Source organism: Cryptomeria japonica, unplaced genomic scaffold (assembly GCF_030272615.1).
Source record: "Cryptomeria japonica unplaced genomic scaffold, Sugi_1.0 HiC_scaffold_35, whole genome shotgun sequence".
Lineage (NCBI taxonomy): Eukaryota > Viridiplantae > Streptophyta > Pinopsida > Cupressales > Cupressaceae > Cryptomeria > Cryptomeria japonica.
Window position 1 is genome coordinate 172,501 of NW_026728857.1, and position 17,500 is coordinate 190,000.

General features: G+C 59.7%; 1 non-coding gene across 1 annotated transcript; it reads right to left on the bottom strand.

Moving 5' to 3' along the window:
* Positions 1–4,511: 4,511 nt before the first annotated feature.
* Positions 4,512–4,630, bottom strand: LOC131862044 (5S ribosomal RNA). The gene has a single exon (XR_009361072.1). It is a non-coding gene; the product is annotated as a 5S ribosomal RNA (ribosomal RNA).
* Between the last annotated feature and the right edge of the window lie 12,870 nt (positions 4,631–17,500).

Consider the following 17,500-nt stretch of genomic DNA (forward strand, 5'->3'; position numbering starts at 1 on the left):
CATTACCCTCGAGCCACCTTTCCGTCCGAGAGTTTAGTGAGGCTTTTTACCGTTGCAGCTCCCCATGTCCGAACTGGGGATTTCTGGGTAGGGGCTTCGGGTGCGCATTACATTTTTGCCCAAGCGTCCAGTGCGGTTTCTGGTGCGCTCCGAAGTGGGGTTATTGGAGCGCATCAAAGGTGCGCAATGCTGGTGCGAACCCGGGAGCGCTCCGATGTGTGCTCCAAGGTGCGGCGTGCACGAAGTCCGAGCCCGGTTTGCCCCGGGTGCGCACCTCGCGTGCACCTTCGCCGGGGTGAGCACCTTGGTGTGCAGACCTTGGTTGGGTTGCGCGCCCTGGTGCGCACCAAGGAGCGCTCTGAAGTGTGCTCCAAGGTGCGGCGTGCACGAAGTCGGAGCCCGGTTTGCCCCGGGTGTGCACCTCGGGTGCGCACCTCGCGTGCACCTTCGCTGCGGTGGGCACCTTGGCTGGGTTGCGCGCCTTGGTGGGCACCATGCAGTGCACGAAGTCGGAGCCCGGATTGCCCCGGGCGCGCACCTCCGCCAGGGTGGGCACCTTGGTGCGCACAACTTGCCTGGGCTGCGCACCAGGAAGGGCTCAAGATGGCACCCGCGTTCCGTTTTTTTCACTATCTTTCAGAACGGAAATTTTAAAATCTCGTTTTTTTTTGCCTTTTCTGGAAATTAGTGAAGGCAGCGCATCAAAGGTGCGCAACGCTGGTGCGAACCTGGGAGCGCTCCGATGTGTGCTCCAAGGTGCGGCGTGCACGAAGTCGGACCCCGGTTTGCCCCGGGTGCGCACCTCGCGTGCACCTTGGTGCGCACACCTTGGCTGGGTTGCGCGCCCTGGTGGGCACCATGGTGCGCACCAAGGAGCGCTCCGAAGTGTGCTCCAAGGTGCGGCGTGCACGAAGTCGGAGCCCGGTTTGCCCCGGGTGCGCACCTCGCGTGCACCTTCGCCGCGGTGGGCACCATGGCGTGCACGAAGTCGGAGCCCGGTTTGCCCCGGGTGCGCACCTCGCGTGCACCTTCGCCGGGGTGGGCACCTTGGTGTGCAGACCTTGGCTGGGTTGCGCGCCCTGGTGGGCACCATGGTGCGCACCAAGGAGCGCTCCGAAGTGTGCTCCAAGGTGCGGCCTGCACGAAGTCGGAGCCCGGTTTGCCCCGGGTGTGCACCTCGGGTGGGCACCTTGGTGCGCATGCCTTGCCTGGGCTGCGCACCAGGGCGGGCTCAAGATGGCACCCGCGTTCCTTTTTTTTCACTATCTTTCAAAACGGAAATTTTAAAATCTCATTTTTTTTTGCCTTTTTCTGGAAATTAGTGAAGGCAGCGCATCAAAGGTGCGCACCTCGCTGCCCACCACGGTGCGCAACGCCGGTGGGCACCCGGGAGTGCTTCGAAGTGTGCTCCAAGGTGCTGCATGCACGTTGTCGGAGCCCGGTTTGCCCCGGGTGCGCACCTCGCGTGCACCTTCGTCGGGGTGGGCACCTTGGCTGGGTTTGCCCCGGCTGCGCTCCGAAGCGGGGTTATTGGAGCGCCGCCTCTTTTTTTGTCGGAGCGTTTGGTGGGGTTTCTCGCATTGGCTCTTCCGAGGCCCGGTTGCCACCCTGGCGCGCACGAAGTCGGAAGTAGGGTTAATTGCCCGGGTGCGCACCTTTGCCAGGGTGGGCACCTTACCTGGGCTGCGCACCAGGGCGGGCTCAAGATGGCACGCGCGTTCCGTTTTTTTCACTATCTTTCAAAACGGAAATTTTAAAATCTCCTTTTTTTTTTGCCTTTTCTGGAAATTAGTGAAGGCAGCGCATCAAAGGTGCGCACCTCGCTGCCCACCTTGGTGTGCTCTGAGGTGCGCACCCGGGAGCGCTACGAAGTGTGCTCCAAGGTGCGGCGTGCACGTTGTCGGAGCCCGGTTTGCCCCGGGTGCGCACCTCGCCTGCACCTTGGCCGGGGTGGGCACCTTGGCTGGGTTTGCCCAGGGTGCGCTCCGAAGCGGGGTTACTGGAGCGCCCCCTCTTTTTTTGTCAGAGCGTTTGGTGGGGTTTCTCGCATTGGCTCTTCCCAGGCCCGGTTGTTGGGTGCGCTCCCACCCTGGCGCGCGCGAAGTTGGAAGTTGGGTTAATTGCCCGGGCGCGCACCTTCGCCAGGGTGGGCACCTTGGTGCGCACACCTTGGCTGGGCTGCGCACCAGGGCGGGCTCAAGATGGCACCAGCATTCCCTTTTTCTCACTATCTTTCAAAACGGAAATTTTAAAATCTCGTTTTTTTTTTGCCTTTTATGGAAATTAGTGAAGGCATCGCATCAAAGGTGCGCACCTCGCTGCCCACCTTGGTGTGCTCCGAGGTGCCCACCACGGTGCGCAACGCCGGTGCGAACCCGGGAGCGCCCCGATGTGTGCTCCAAGGTGCGGCGTGCACGAAGTCGGACCCCGGTTTGCCCCGGGTGCGCACCTCGCGTGCACCTTGGTGCGCACACCTTGGCTGGGTTGCGCGGCCTGGTGGGCACCATGGTGCGCACCAAGGAGCGCTCCGAAGTGTGCTCCAAGGTGCGGCGTGCACGAAGTCGGAGCCCGGTTTGCCCCGGGTACGCACCTCGCGTGCACCTTCGCCGGGGTGGGCACCTCGGCTGGGTTGCGCGCCCTGGTGCGCACCAAGGAGCGCTCCGAAGTGTGCTCCAAGGTGCGGCGTGCACGAAGTCGGAGCCCGGTTTGCCCCGGGTGCGCACCTTCGCCGCGGTGCGCACCATGGCGTGCACGAAGTCGGAGCCCGGTTTGCCCCGGGTGCGCACCTCGCGTGCACCTTCGGCGGGGTTGCGCGCCCTGGTGGGCACCATGGTGCGCACCAAGGAGCGCTCCGAAGTGTGCTCCAAGGTGCGGCGTGCACGAAGTCGGAGCCCGGTTTGCCCCGGGTGCGCACCTCGCGTGCACCTTCGGCGGGGTTGCGCGCCCTGGTGGGCACCATGGTGCGCACCAAGGAGCGCTCCGAAGTGTGCTCCAAGGTGCGGCGTGCACGAAGTCGGAGCCCGGTTTGCCCCGGGTGCGCACCTCGCGTGCACCTTCGCCGCGGTGGGCACCATGGCGTGCACGAAGTCGGAGCCCGGTTTGCCCCGGGTGCGCACCTCGCGTGCACCTTCGCCGGGGTGGGCACCTCGGCTGGGTTGCGCGCCCTGGTGCGCACCAAGGAGCGCTCCGAAGTGTGCTCCAAGGTGCGGCGTGCACGAAGTCGGAGCCCGGTTTGCCCCGGGTGCGCACCTCGCGTGCACCTTCGCCAGGGTGGGCACCTCGGTGCGCACACCTTCTCAATGTTTTCTTGCCTTTTCTGGAAATTGGTGAAGGCAGCGCATCAAAGGTGCGCACCTCGGTGTGCTCCGAGGTGCGAACCCGAGAGCGCTCCGAGGTGCCCACGAAGTCGAAAGTCGGGTTAATTGCATTGTTTTCCCCGGGTGCGCTCCGAGGTGCGCAACATCGGCGCGCACCAAGGAGGGCTCCGAAGTGTGCTCCAAGGTGCGCACGATGGCGTGCACCTCTGGTGCGCACGATTCGGAGCTCGGTTTGACCGGGGTGCGCACACCTTGGCTGGGTTGCGCACCTTTTGTGCGCTCCAAGGTGCGCACGAAGTCGGAGCTCGGTTTGCCCCGGGTGCGCACCTTCGCCAGGGTGCGCACCTTGATGCGCACGCCTTGGCTGGGCTGCGCACCTTGGTGGGCGCCATGGTGCGCACCTTTCGTGCGCTCCAAGGTGCGCACGAAGTCGGAGCTCGGTTTGCCCCGGGTGCGCACCTTGGTGGGCGCCATGGTGCACTCCGAGGTGCCCAAGATTGGTGCGCACCAAGGAGCGCTCCGAAGTGCGCTCCAAGGTGCGCGCGAAGTCGAAAGTTGGGTTAATTGTCCGGTTTGCCTCGGGTGCGCACCTTGCGTGCACCTTCGCCAGGGTGGGCGCCTTGGTGCGCACACCTTGGCTGGGCTGCGCACACCTTGGCACCCGCGTTTCCTTCATTTTAAATTTTTTTTTTTTACAATCTCTCAAGTGGGAAATTCTATAATCTCAACTTTTTTTGCCTTTTCAGGAAACTTTTGAATGGAGCGCATCATTGGTGCGCTCCGAAGTGTGCTCCAAAGCTCTCTCCAGCTGCGTGCACCTGCCCCGGCCGCGCACCCGGCCCCGCCCAGCTTCGCTCACCTGTCCCGGGCGTCTGGTGCGGAACCTTAGAGTAAGAAACATCACCGTGCACCTTGGCCAACGTGCGCGACTCGACCGAGCGCGCACTGGCCGAGGTGCACACCGATTTCACCTGGGTGCGCGCGCAGCACCTCGGGCGCACCGGGGTGCGCGCACAACGCCCGGGTTGCACCGTGGCCTGTGTGCTCGGGGCGCCTCGGGTGCGCGCTCGGTGTCGCCCCCGCGCGCGCGGTAGTGCGGGCAGCGCACCCCGGCCCGGCCCGGCCCCGACGAGAACGCAAACGGGCAAAAGGTTTATTCAAATAGCATTGCGACGCCCGGCGAAAAACTAAAAAAGGGTGCAACACCGGGACTTCCCGGGAGGTCACCCATCCCAGTACTACTCCGGCCCAAGCGCGCTTAACTGCGGAGTTCTGATGGGATCCGGTGCACTAACGCTGGTATGATCGCACCCGTTATGAGCTTGTCGCAGTGTGTACTTAGCAAACCGCGACCCACGTGCGAATCCACCCCGGCCACCCACCCCCGTCGAGGTGCACACCCTCCCTCGCGAAGTGCGCCCCGTTCGCCAAGTGTGAGCCCTGCCCGGGTGCGCGCACCTTGCTAGGGCGTCGGGTGTGCACCCGGCCCGGCCTACGTGCGTGCACCTGGAGGGGGCGTCGTGTGCGTGCAGTGTCCCGTCTGCAACGCGGTGCCCACACACCACCTCGGGCGCAACGACCTGCGCTCACATGTGGGCCGAGTGCACCTTGGTGCATGTTCGGGGCGCCTCGGGTGCACGCTCGATCTTGCCCCGGTGCACCAAGGCGCTCGGTTTGCCCCGGGTGCGCACTTGGTGCAAGGTGGGCACCCAAAATAGGGATCAAGCACCAAAACACAAGTTTCGGGATGCAAAATGGGACCCAAGGACCACAAATGCGTTCCAAGACCCATGATGGGTCCACGAGAACAAAAATGTGTTCCGAGACTTAATAAACAAATATTGGGTTTTAGGAGAAGAAACATGCTCTGATGCCCAAAACGAGAATCGACCCCGAAAAGGCCACAGGCCAAAAGTGGGATGCGAGACAAAAAAAAATGGGACCCGAGGACCAAAATTGGGTTCCCAGGTCGAAGACAGGGCAACCGGACAAGAAACGACCTCTAAGGCTCGAAATGAGTCCCGACGACTAAAACTTGACAAGAAGCACCCATCAGGCACCCAACTCGACACCCATGGGATGCCGACCCACCCGGGCTTCCACCTAGCACACCTTGGCACCCACCCACCCTCGCACCCAACCTCGCACCCAACTTAGCACCTTTGAACCCACATTGGCACTCACCCTGACCCTGGCACCTTGGAACCCACATTGGCACTCACCTTGACCCTGGCACCCACCTTTGCACTCACCTTGGGACCCACCCTGGCTCCCACCTCGGCACCCACCCAGACACCCACCTTGGTTCCTTGGCACCCACCTTGGATCCTTGGCACCCACCCCGACACCCACCTTGGCACGCAACTTGGCTACTTGCCACCCACCTTGGCTCCTTGACGCCCACCCCGACAACCACCCCGTGACCTACCCTGGCTAGGGTTGGTGCACACCCACCCTGGTGCCCACCTTGGCACCCACCCTATGACCCACCTTGGCACGCACCTTAGTACCCACCCCGTTACCCACCCTAGGACCCACCCCGTGACCCACCTTGGCCAGGGTGGGTGCACCCACCCTGGTGCCCACCTTGGCACCCACCCATCCTAGCACCCAGCCTGTGACCGGGCTTGGAACCCAACCTTGCACCCGCACCCGTCTTGGCCAGTGTGGGTGCGCACCCATCCTGGCACCCACGTTGTGACACACCCTTTAACCCACGCACCCTAGCACCCACGTTGGCACCCACCTTGGAACCCAACCTAGCAACTTGGCACCCACCCCGTGACCCACCTTGGCATCCACCATAGCAGTCGCCGACTTGGCACCCACCTCGGCACCCACCTTGACACTTGTGGACCCACCTTGCCACTCACCCTAGCATCGACCCATCCTAGCACCCACCCTGGCACCTTTGCACCCTAGCACTCACCCATCCTAGCACCTAACCTGTGACCCACCTTGACACTCACCCTCGCACCCACCTTGGAACCCAACCTAGCACCCACCCACCCTGACACCAACCCTAGCACCTACCCACCCTTGCACCCACCCTGTGACCCATCTTGGCACCCACCCATCCTACCACTCAACCTATCACCCACCTTCTCACCCACCTTGGCATCCACCTTAGCACCCACCCACACTGGCACCTTGGCACCCACCTCGGGCAAGGTGGGTGCACACCCACCCTGGCACCCAATTTAGAACCCACCGAGCATGTTACCCACCTTGGCACCCACATTGCAGCCCACCCTAGTACCCACCCTATGACCCACATTGGCATCCACACCCTAGCACCCAGGCACCTCGACACCCGCCTTGACACCCACCCTAGCACTGAACCTGTGACCCACCTTGGAACTCACCCTAGAACCCACCCACCCTGTGAACCACCTTGGCATCCACCTTAGCACCCACCCACCTTGGCACCCACTCTAGCACTCACCCATCCTAACACCCAACTTGTTACCCACCTTGGCACCCGCCCTCGCGTCCACCTTGAAACCCACCCTAGCACCCACCCACGCAGGAGCCCACCTTGGCACCCAACCTAACACCCACGCATCCTGGCACCCAACTTGTGACCCACCTTGGAACCCACCCTAGTACCCACCTTTGAACCCACTATATCACCAACCCACCTTGGCACCCACCCTATGACCCTCTTTGGAATCCACCCTAGCACGCACCCACCCTGGCACCCACCATGGAGCGCACCCTAGCACCCACCCACCTCGGCACGCACCTCAACACCCACCTTGGTGTGCGCACTGCGCCAACCTCTCAAAGACCCTATGTGGTGCGCTCCAAAGTGTACACCTTTGGTGCGCTCCAAGGTGCGCACCTTTGGTGCACACCGAGGTGCACACCAAAGTGTGCACCGAGGTGAGCACCAAAGTGCACTCCAGGGTGCACACCAAGGCGTGCACCTTTGGTGCGGTCAATGCAAACGAATTCGGAAGTTGGGGTCGATGTCCTAATCGCTGCTGCAGACTACACGTATGAGAATCGGACAAATAGCTTTATATAGGGGAGGTGTTGCGTTTGATGGGTCGACTCCCCTGGTTGTGTGCACTGCACCAACTTCAAAGACCCTGTCTTGTTTAAGAAGTCAAAAGTTGGGGTGGATGTCCTAATCATTGCTGCAGTCTACGCATGTATGAGAATCAGACAAATAGCTTATATAGGGGAGGTGTTGCATTCGGTGGGTTGACTCCCCTGGTTGTGCGCACTGCGCCAACCTCAAAGACCCCGCATAGCAGAAGAAGTCGGAAGTCGGATTTTGGTGAGCACCAAGGCGTGCACCTTTGGTGCGGTCAACGCAGACGAATTCAGAAGTTGGGGTGGATGTCCTAATCGTTGTTGCAGGCTACACATGTATGAGAATCAGACAAATAGCTTATATAGGGGAGGTGTTGGGTTTGATGGGTCAACTCCCTTGGTTGTGCGCATTACGCCAACCTCAAAGACCTTGTTTTCGTTAAGAAGTCAAAAGTTGGGGTCAATGTCCTAATGGCTCCTGCAGGCTACACATGTATGAGAATCGGACAAATAGCTTATATAGGGGAGGTGTTGGGTTTGATGGGTCGACTCCCCTGGTTGTGCGCATTACGTCAACCTCAAAGACCTTGTTTTCGTTAAGAAGTCAAAAGTTGGGGTCGATGTCCTAATTGCTCCTGTAGACTACACATGTATGAGAATCAGACAAATAGCTTATATAGGGGAGGTGTTGGGTTTGATGGGTTGACTCCCCTAGTTGTTCGCATTACACCAACCTCAAAGACCTTGTTTTCGTTTAGAAGCCGAAAGTTGGGGTCGATGTCCTAATTGCTCCTGCAGGCTACGCATGTATGAGAATCAGACAAATAGCTTATATAGGGGAGGTGTTGGGTTTGATGGGTCGACTCCCCTGGTTGTGCGCATTGCGCCAACCTCAAAGACCCTGCATTGCGGATGAAGTCGAAAGTCAGAGTTTGGTGTGCTACAAGGTGTGGTCGAAGGTGCTCACCTAGGTGTGCACCTTTGGAGCACAGGAAAAGTGCCCTCCAAAAGTGCGCACCTTTGGAGTGCACAAAAGTGCCCTCCAAAAGTGCGCACCTTTGGAGCGCAGAAAAGTGCCCTCCAAAAAGTGCCCTCCAAAAGTGCGCACCTTTGGAGCGCAGAAAAGTGCCCTCCAAAAAGTGCCCTCCAAAAGTGCGCACCTTTGGAGCGCAGAAAAGTGCCCTCCAAAAAGTGCCCTCCAAAAGTGCGCACCTTTGGAGCGCAGAAAAGTGCCCTCCAAAAAGTGCCCTCCAAAAGTGCGCACCTTTGGAGCGCAGAAAAGTGCCCTCCAAAAAGTGCCCTCCAAAAGTGCGCACCTTTGGAGCGCAGAAAAGTGCCCTCCAAAAAGTGCCCTCCAAAAGTGCGCACCTTTGGAGCGCAGAAAAGTGCCCTCCAAAAAGTGCCCTCCAAAAGTGCGCACCTTTGGAGCGCAGAAAAGTGCCCTCCAAAAAGTGCCCTCCAAAAGTGCGCACCTTTGGAGCGCAGAAAAGTGCCCTCCAAAAAGTGCCCTCCAAAAGTGCGCACCTTTGGAGCGCAGAAAAGTGCCCTCCAAAAAGTGCCCTCCAAAAGTGCGCACCTTTGGAGCGCAGAAAAGTGCCCTCCAAAAGTGCGCACTTTTGGTGCGCACCAAGGCGCTGGTTCGGTCGTTGCAGGCGAGTTCGGAAGTTGGGGTCGATGTCCTGAGCGGAGGTGCAAACTACACAGGTGTCGGAATCGGACAAATAGCTTATATAGGGGAGGTGTATGCTTCGATGGGTCGACTCCCCAGGTTGAGCGCACCGCGCCAACCTCAAAGACCCTACGGTATGGATGAAGTCGGAAGTTGGGTCCGATGACCGATTCGATTAGTAGGTATGCTCATGAGGTCGGAATTTGGGTCCGATGACCTGCCATGTGCAGGAAGGCGAATGTTGACACTGTGCGTTGCAAGGTGCACACCAAGGCGCTGGTGCGGTCTTTTTAGTCGAGTTCGGAAGTTGGGGTCGATGTCCTGATCGGAGGTGCAAGCTACACAGGTGTGGGAATCGGACAAATAGCTTATATAGGGGAGGTGTATGCTTCGTTGGGTCGACTCCCCGGGTTGAGCGCACCGCGCCAACCTCAAAGACCCTACGGTATGGATGAAGTCGGAAGTTGGGTCCGATGACCGATTCGATATGTAGGCATACTCGCGAGGTCGGAATTTGGGTCCGATGACCTGCCACGTGCAGGAAGGCGAATGTTGGCACTGTGCGTTGCAAGGTGCGCACCAAGGCGCTGGTTCGGTCGTTGGAGGCGAGTTCGGAAGTTGGGGTCGATGTCTTGATCGGAGGTGCAAACTACACAGGTGTGGGAATCGGACAAATAGCTTATATAGGGGAGGTGTATGCTTCGTTGGGTCGACTCCCCGGGTTGAGCGCACCGGCCAACCTCAAAGACCCTACGGTATGGATGAAGTCGGAAGTTGGGTCCGATGACCGATTCGATATGTAGGCATACTCGCGAGGTCGGAATTTGGGTCCGATGACCTGCCATGTGCAGGAAGGCGAATGTTGGGACTGTGCGTCGCAAGGTGCGCACCAAGGCGCTGGTGCCGTCGTTGCAGTCGAGTTCGGAAGTTGGGGTCGATGTCCTGGTCAGAGGTGCAAACTACACAGGTGTGGGAATCGGACAAATAGCTTATATAGGGGAGGTGTATGCTTCGATGGGTCGACTCCCTGGGTTGAGCGCACCGCGCCAACCTCAAAGACCCTACAGTATGGATGAAGTCGGAAGTTGGGTCCGATGACCGATTCGATACGTAGGCATATTGGCGAGGTCTGAATTTGTGTCCGATGACCTGCCATGCGCAGGAAGGCGGAATTTGGGTCCGATGACCGAGTTGATGGCGTGCCATGCGCAGAAAGGCGGAATTTGGGTCCGATGACCGAGTTGATGTTGATGGCCCGCCATGCACAGGAAGGCGGAATTTGGGTCCGATGACCGATTTGAAGGCGTGCCATACGCAAAAAGGCGGAGTTTGGGTCCGATGACCGAGTTGATATTGATGGCCCGCCATGCGCAGGAAGGCGGAATTTGGGTCCGATGACCTGACATACGCATGGAGTCCGACTCGGGGGCCGATGTTCGATTCGATGACTTGCATTGTGGGTAAAGTCGGAAGTTGTGGTCTTTGACCCGATTCGATGACCAGACTTCGGCTGCTTGAGAATCGGACAAATAACTTATATAGGGGAGGTAGTGTTCTCGAGCATCCTCCCCCCGTGCCCGTTTATGTCGATTGATGCTGGTGCTCGACTGGTTGGAGCGCTCGGATGCAAAAAAAATCTTGCACCAGGATTTATCGATTGTGATGGACACGGCAAGTCTCCTGATTGCTATGCAGGAGCTCATCGTGAATCTCTATGCGGCCTTGGTATGGACTCGACCTGCGGAATGGTTCGGCAATGGTAGTCGCTCCAACACGTCCTTGCAATGGCCACAGAGGTGATTCGACTAGAGCTCCAGTCTAGCTTTTGGGTTGCTTGGCGGACTGGTATAGCCGCGATCGAGTTCCGGCCATGAACGTTTTAGATAGCTCTTGGGCTTTCTGGGACGGAAGTCGGAAGTTTGGGCTGTTGTCCGATTTGATGACCATTCTTCGGATGTGTGAGAATCGGACAAATAACTTATATAGGGGACTGTGTTGTCTCACGCAGCCCCCTCCGTGCCCCTCTATCTCGACCGATGTTGGTGCTTGAAAGGGTTGGGATCGCTCGGATTTATAAACGTGCACCACCATTTGTCGAGTGTGAGGGACGCGGCAGGTCTCCTAAATGCTATGCGGGCGCTCTCTGAGAATCTCTATCCGGCCTCGACACAGACTAGTCTTGCTGAATGGTTTGGCACTGGTAGTCGATCCAACACGTCGTTGTTGTGGCCGCCTAGGCGATTCGATTCGAGCCCCCGTCTAGCTTTTGGGTTGCTTGGCGGATTTTGCCCTATCCGCAAGTGAGCTCGGTCCCTAAACGTTCGAGAAACCCGATTGCTATGCGCCGACTCTCTTTCTTGCGAGCCTCCATCTAGCTTTTGGGTCTCTACGGAACGGAAGTCGGAATCTGGGACCGTTGTTTGATTCGACGAGGCAGACTACGGTTGTGCGAGAATCGGACAAATAACTTATATAGGGGAGGTGTTGACTGGAGCATTCTCCCCCGTGCCCCTCTAACTCGACCAATGCTGGCGCTCGAACGGTGGTAGCGCTCGGATTTTCATTGAGCGCCAGCATTGGTCGATTTAGAGGGGCATGCGAGATTCCCGAATGCTATGCGAGGGCTCTAACGGAAATGTCTATTGGTTTCGGTATGGATGCAATTGCGAGTGGTTCGGCAAAGGTAGTCGTTCCGATGCGTCCATGTCGTGGCCAAATCGATAATTCGATTTGAGCCCTCGTATAGCATTTGGGTCTCTCGATGTGATTCCGCATTCCAGTCCCTTTGGGCACTGCTTGAGCCGCATCCCAGGGGGTTCCCTTCCCAATAATCTGCCTCGCAACCCGATTGCTATGCGGTGAGGCTCCTCGGCCGCCTCGGAACTATCTGTGTATCAGACGCATCGCGGGATAAGGGGTTGGCAACGGTAGTCGCCCCAAGCGCGTCCGATGCTTGGACCATTCCGAGGCGGCCCTGAAGCCTCTTCCGTCTAGCCGTTGGGTCCTTCTCGCCGCATCCCTCGCCTCGCACCCCGATTGCTATGCGGTGAGGCTCCTCGGCCGCCTCGGAACTATCTGTGTATCGGACGCGTCGCGGGATAAGGGGTTGTCACTGGTAGTCGCCCCAAGCGCGTCCGATGCTTGGACCATTTCGAGGCGGCCCTGAAGCCTCTTCCGTCTAGCCGTTGGGTCCTTCTCGCCGCATCCCTCGCCTCGCACCCCGATTGCTATGCGGTGAGGCTCCTCGGCCGCCTCGGAACTATCTGTGTATCGGACGCGTCGCGGGATAAGGGGTTGTCATTGGTAGTCGCCCCAAGCGCGTCCGATGCTTGGACCATTCCGAGGCGGCCCTGAAGCCTCTTCCGTCTAGCCGTTGGGTCCTTCTCGCCGCATCCCTCGCCTCGCACCCCGATTGCTATGCGTTGAGGCTCCTCGGCCGCCTCGGAACTATCTGTGTATCGGACGCGTCGCGGGATAAGGGGTTGTCACTGGTAGTCGCCCCAAGCGCGTCCGATGCTTGGACCATTCCGAGGCGGCCCTGAAGCCTCTTCCGTCTAGCCGTTGGGTCCTTCTCGCCGCATCCCTCGCCTCGCACCCCGATTGCTATGCGGTGAGGCTCCTCGGCCGCCTCGGAACTATCTGTGTATCGGACGCGTCGCGGGATAAGGGGTTGTCACTGGTAGTCGCCCCAAGCGCGTTCGATGCTTGGACCATTCCGAGGCGGCCCTGAAGCCTCTTCCGTCTAGCCGTTGGGTCCTTCTCGCCGCATCCCTCGCCTCGCACCCCGATTGCTATGCGGTGAGGCTCCTCGGCCGCCTTGGAACTATCTGTGTATCGGACGCGTCGCGGGATAAGGGGTTGTCACTGGTAGTCGCCCCAAGCGCGTCCGATGCTTGGACCATTCCGAGGCGGACCCGAAGCCTCTTCCGTCTAGCCGTTGGGTCCTTCTCGCCGCATCCTTCGCCTCGCACCCCGATTGCTATGCGGTGAGGCTCCTCGGCCGCCTCGGAACTATCTGTGTATCGGACGCGTCGCGGGATAAGGGGTTGTCACTGGTAGTCGCCCCAAGCGCGTCCGATGCTTGGACCATTCCGAGGCGGACCCGAAGCCTCTTCCGTCTAGCCGTTGGGTCCTTCTCGCCGCATCCCTCGCCTCGCACCCCGATTGCTATGCGGTGAGGCTCCTCGGCCGCCTTGGAACTATCTGTGTATCGGACGCGTCGCGGGATAAGGGGTTGTCACTGGTAGTCGCCCCAAGCGCGTCCGATGCTTGGACCATTCCGAGGCGGACCCGAAGCCTCTTCCGTCTAGCCGTTGGGTCCTTCTCGCCGCATCCCTCGCCTCGCACCCCGATTGCTATGCGGTGAGGCTCCTCGGCCGCCTTGGAACTATCTGTGTATCGGACGCGTCGCGGGATAAGGGGTTGTCACTGGTAGTCGCCCCAAGCGCGTCCGATGCTTGGACCATTCCGAGGCGGACCCGAAGCCTCTTCCGTCTAGCCGTTGGGTCCTTCTCGCCGCATCCCTCGCCTCGCACCCCGATTGCTATGCGGTGAGGCTCCTCGGCCGCCTTGGAACTATCTGTGTATCGGACGCGTCGCGGGATAAGGGGTTGTCACTGGTAGTCGCCCCAAGCGCGTCCGATGCTTGGACCATTCCGAGGCGGCCCCGAAGCCTCTTCCGTCTAGCCGTTGGGTCCTTCTCGCCGCATCCCTCGCCTCGCACCCCGATTGCTATGCGGTGAGGCTCCTCGGCCGCCTTGGAACTATCTGTGTATCGGACGCGTCGCGGGATAAGGGGTTGTCACTGGTAGTCGCCCCAAGCGCGTCCGATGCTTGGACCATTCCGAGGCGGCCCCGAAGCCTCTTCCGTGTAGCCGTTGGGTCCTTCTCGCCGCATCCCTTGCCTCGCACCCCGATTGCTATGCGGTGAGGCTCCTCGGCCGCCTTGGAACTATCTGTGTATCGGACGCGTCGCGGGATAAGGGGTTGTCACTGGTAGTCGCCCCAAGCGCGTCCGATGCTTGGACCATTCCGAGGCGGACCTGAAGCCTCTTCCCTCTAGCCGTTGGGGCTTTCTCGCCGCATCCCTCGCCTCGCACCCTGATTGCTATGCTGTGAGGCTCCTCGGCCGCCTTGGAACTATCTGTGTATCGGACGCATCGCGGGATAAGGGGTTGGCAGTGGTAGTCGCCCCAAGCGCATCCGATGCTTGGACCATTCCGAGGCGGCCCTGCAGCCTCTTCCGTCTAGCCGTTGGGGCCATCTCGCCGCATCCCCCACCTCGCACCACGATTGCTATGCGGTGAGGCTCCTTGGCCGCCTCGGAACTATCTGTGTATCGGACGCATCGCGGGATAAGGGGTTGTCACTGGTAGTCGCCCCAAGCGCGTCCGATGCTTGGACTATTCCGAGGCGGCCCTGCAGCCTCTTCCGTCTAGCCGTTGGGGCCATCTCGCTGCATCCCCCACCTCCTCGGCCGCCTCGGAACTATCTGTGTATCGGACGCATCGCGGGATAAGGGGTTGGCAGTGGTAGTCGCCCCAAGCGCGTCCGATGCTTGGACTATTCCGAGGCAGCCCTGCAGCCTCTTCCGTCTAGCCTTTGGGGCCATCTCGCCGCATCCCTCGCCTCGCACCCCGATTGCTATGCGGTGAGGCTCCTCGGCCGCCTGGGAACTATCTTCGTATCGGACGCATCGCGGGATAAGGGGTTGTCACTGGTAGTCGCCCCAAGCGCGTCCGATGCTTGGACTATTCCGAGGCGGCCCTGTGGCCTCTTCCGTCTAGCCGTTGGGGCCATCTCGCCGCATCCCCCACCTCGCACCCCGATTGCTATGCGGTGAGGCTCTTCGGCCGCCTTGGAACTATCTTCGTATCGGACGCATCGCGGGATAAGGGGTTGTCACTGGTAGTGGCCCCAAGCGCGTCCGATGCTTGGACTATTCCGAGGCGGCCCTGCAGCCTCTTCCGTCTAGCCGTTGGGGCCATCTCGCCGCATCCCCCACCTCGCACCCCGATTGCTATGCGGTGAGGCTCCTCGGCCGCCTTGGAACTATCTTCGTATCGGACGCATCGCGGGATAAGGGGTTGTCACTGGTAGTCGCCCCAAGCGCGTCCGATGCTTGGACTATTCCGACGCGGCCCTGTGGCCTCTTCCGTCTAGCCGTTGGGGCCATCTCGCCGCATCCCCCACCTCGCACCCCGATTGCTATGCGGTGAGGCTCCTCGGCCGCCTTGGAACCATCTTTGTATCGGACGCATCGCGGGATAGGGGGCTGTCACTGGTAGTCGCCCCAAGCGTGTCCGATGCTTGGACCATTCCTAGGCGGCCCTGAAGCCTCTTCCGTCTAGCCGTTGGGGCCTTCCCGCCCCATCCCTCGCCTCGCACCCCCGATTGCTATGCGGTGAGGCTCCTCGGCCGCCTTGGAACCATCTGTGTATTGGACGCATCGCGGGATAAGGGGTTGGCACTGGCAGTCGCCCCAAGCGCGTCCGATGCTTGGACCATTCCGAGGTGGCCCTGAAGCCTCTTCCGTCTAGCCGTTGGGGCCTTCCCGCCCCATCCCTCGCCTCGCACCCCGATTGATATGCGGTGAGGCTCCTCGGCCGCCTTGGAACTATCTGTGTATCGGACGCATCGCGGGATAAGGGGTTGGCACTGGTAGTCGTCCCAATCGCATCCGATGCTTGGACCATTCCGAGGCGGCCCTGCAGCCTCTTCCGTTTAGCCGTCGGGGCCTTCCCGCCGCATCCCTCGCCTCGCATCCCGATTCCTATGCGGTGAGTCTTCTCGGCCGCCGCGGAACTATACCTGTTATTGCTACTGCATCCTTCGGCTGGTAACCTCCTCTGCCGCCTTGGAACGTTCTCTTTGTCGGACGCGTCGCGGGATAAGGGGTTGGCACTGGTAGTCGCCCCAAGCGCGCCCGATGCATAGACCGCTCCGAGTCGACCTTGCTTTCAGCCTCTCACATGCATAGACCTCTCTGAGTCGACCCTGCAGCCTCTCACGTTTAGCCTTTGGAATCTCGCCTCACAACATGATTGCTATCCTTGATGCATCCCTTGCCTCGAGCCCTGATTGCTTTCTTGGCTGCATCCCTCCTCTCCTCACAGCCCGGTTGTCATCACTGCTTCATCCGTCGCTTCATGCATTCTGGCTGCTGGGCCCTTCCCACCGCACACCTCGATTGCTATCTCTTCTGCATCACACACCCCGATTGCTATCTCTGCTACATCCCTCGGCTCTCACTTCTGCATCCTTCGCCTCACACCTCGATTGCTATCAATGCTGCATCCGTAACCTCACACCCCGATTGCTATGCGGGGAGGCTCCTTGGCCGCCTTGGAAATTTCTGTGTGTCGGACGCACCGCGGGATAAGGGGTTGGCACTGGTAGTCGCCCCAAGTGCGCCCGATTCTTAGACCGCTTCGAGGTGACCTCGTAGCCTCTTTCGTCCAGGCTTCCTGCCTTCAACGCCCTTTTTACACCTCGATTGCTATGCGCGGGCTCGTTGGCGTCTATCACCTCTCTGCGAAGAGTGGCACGATGATTGTTGGGGTAAATCGTAGCAGTCCGATCTCTGGCCTTGGGCCATTGTGAGGGCTGATCGATTTCCTGTGCGCATCTCGTGTTCGCCCAGTAACAGACTCGACGACTTGTAATCGGTCTTGTTCCCGATTGTTCCTGGAGGTAGTCTTCGGAACTCTTGGATTTGACCTGTCACTCGAACTGTCCTCTTCCGAGGATGCTTGTGTGTGTGTGCTTGTGCCATTTCCTTGGCGGTATTAACGAGATATTAAAGAGCGGAGTGAGCGCCTCGCCCAGCTATGTTTGGGGCTCTCACTCCCTTACCCGGTGTGCGACCGCTTTGCACGTAGGTTGCGGAGCATCGCGACTCTTTCGATGTTTGGCGGTTGTCTTCCGGTGATGCGTTGGTCCCGAAGTGCACGTTACTAGCATTTCTGCCATTGTTCTCGATCTTTGGCACGTTCCTTCGTTGCAATTGGATATATATCTCCGTTTATACGCGCAGGCTTCTCCCGCCTATTCAGCGCTGTCCCACTCTCAGCACTCTCGTGGTCTCCTTGGCTTCTCTCTCCCGTGAGCGAGCTCTCTTCTCGAGTCTTTTCCATGTCCCATGGAGGTTGCCTTGCGAAATTCGGGCACACAAACGTGACCGGATAAGAGCGGAATTGCCTATGAGGAGAAGCTCACCTTAGGGAGCAGCAATGCCGAGTGTTTCGACAGAGGGTAGAGGGGGCGTTGTTTGGGCGGTTGCACAAAAGAGTGCTACGTTTGCACTGAAGGTTGCTTCTTCGTCTCCGACGAACTCTTCGAGGCAAAAAAGCTTGTTTACGGGGTCGAGGTGGGACTGTTCGTGCGAGTTGCGCCACCAAAAGTGCGTAGGGGGCATATACCTGGGAAATGGATGTCTCTGAGTGGCCTTACTCGGTCGCGTGCACGGTGCATT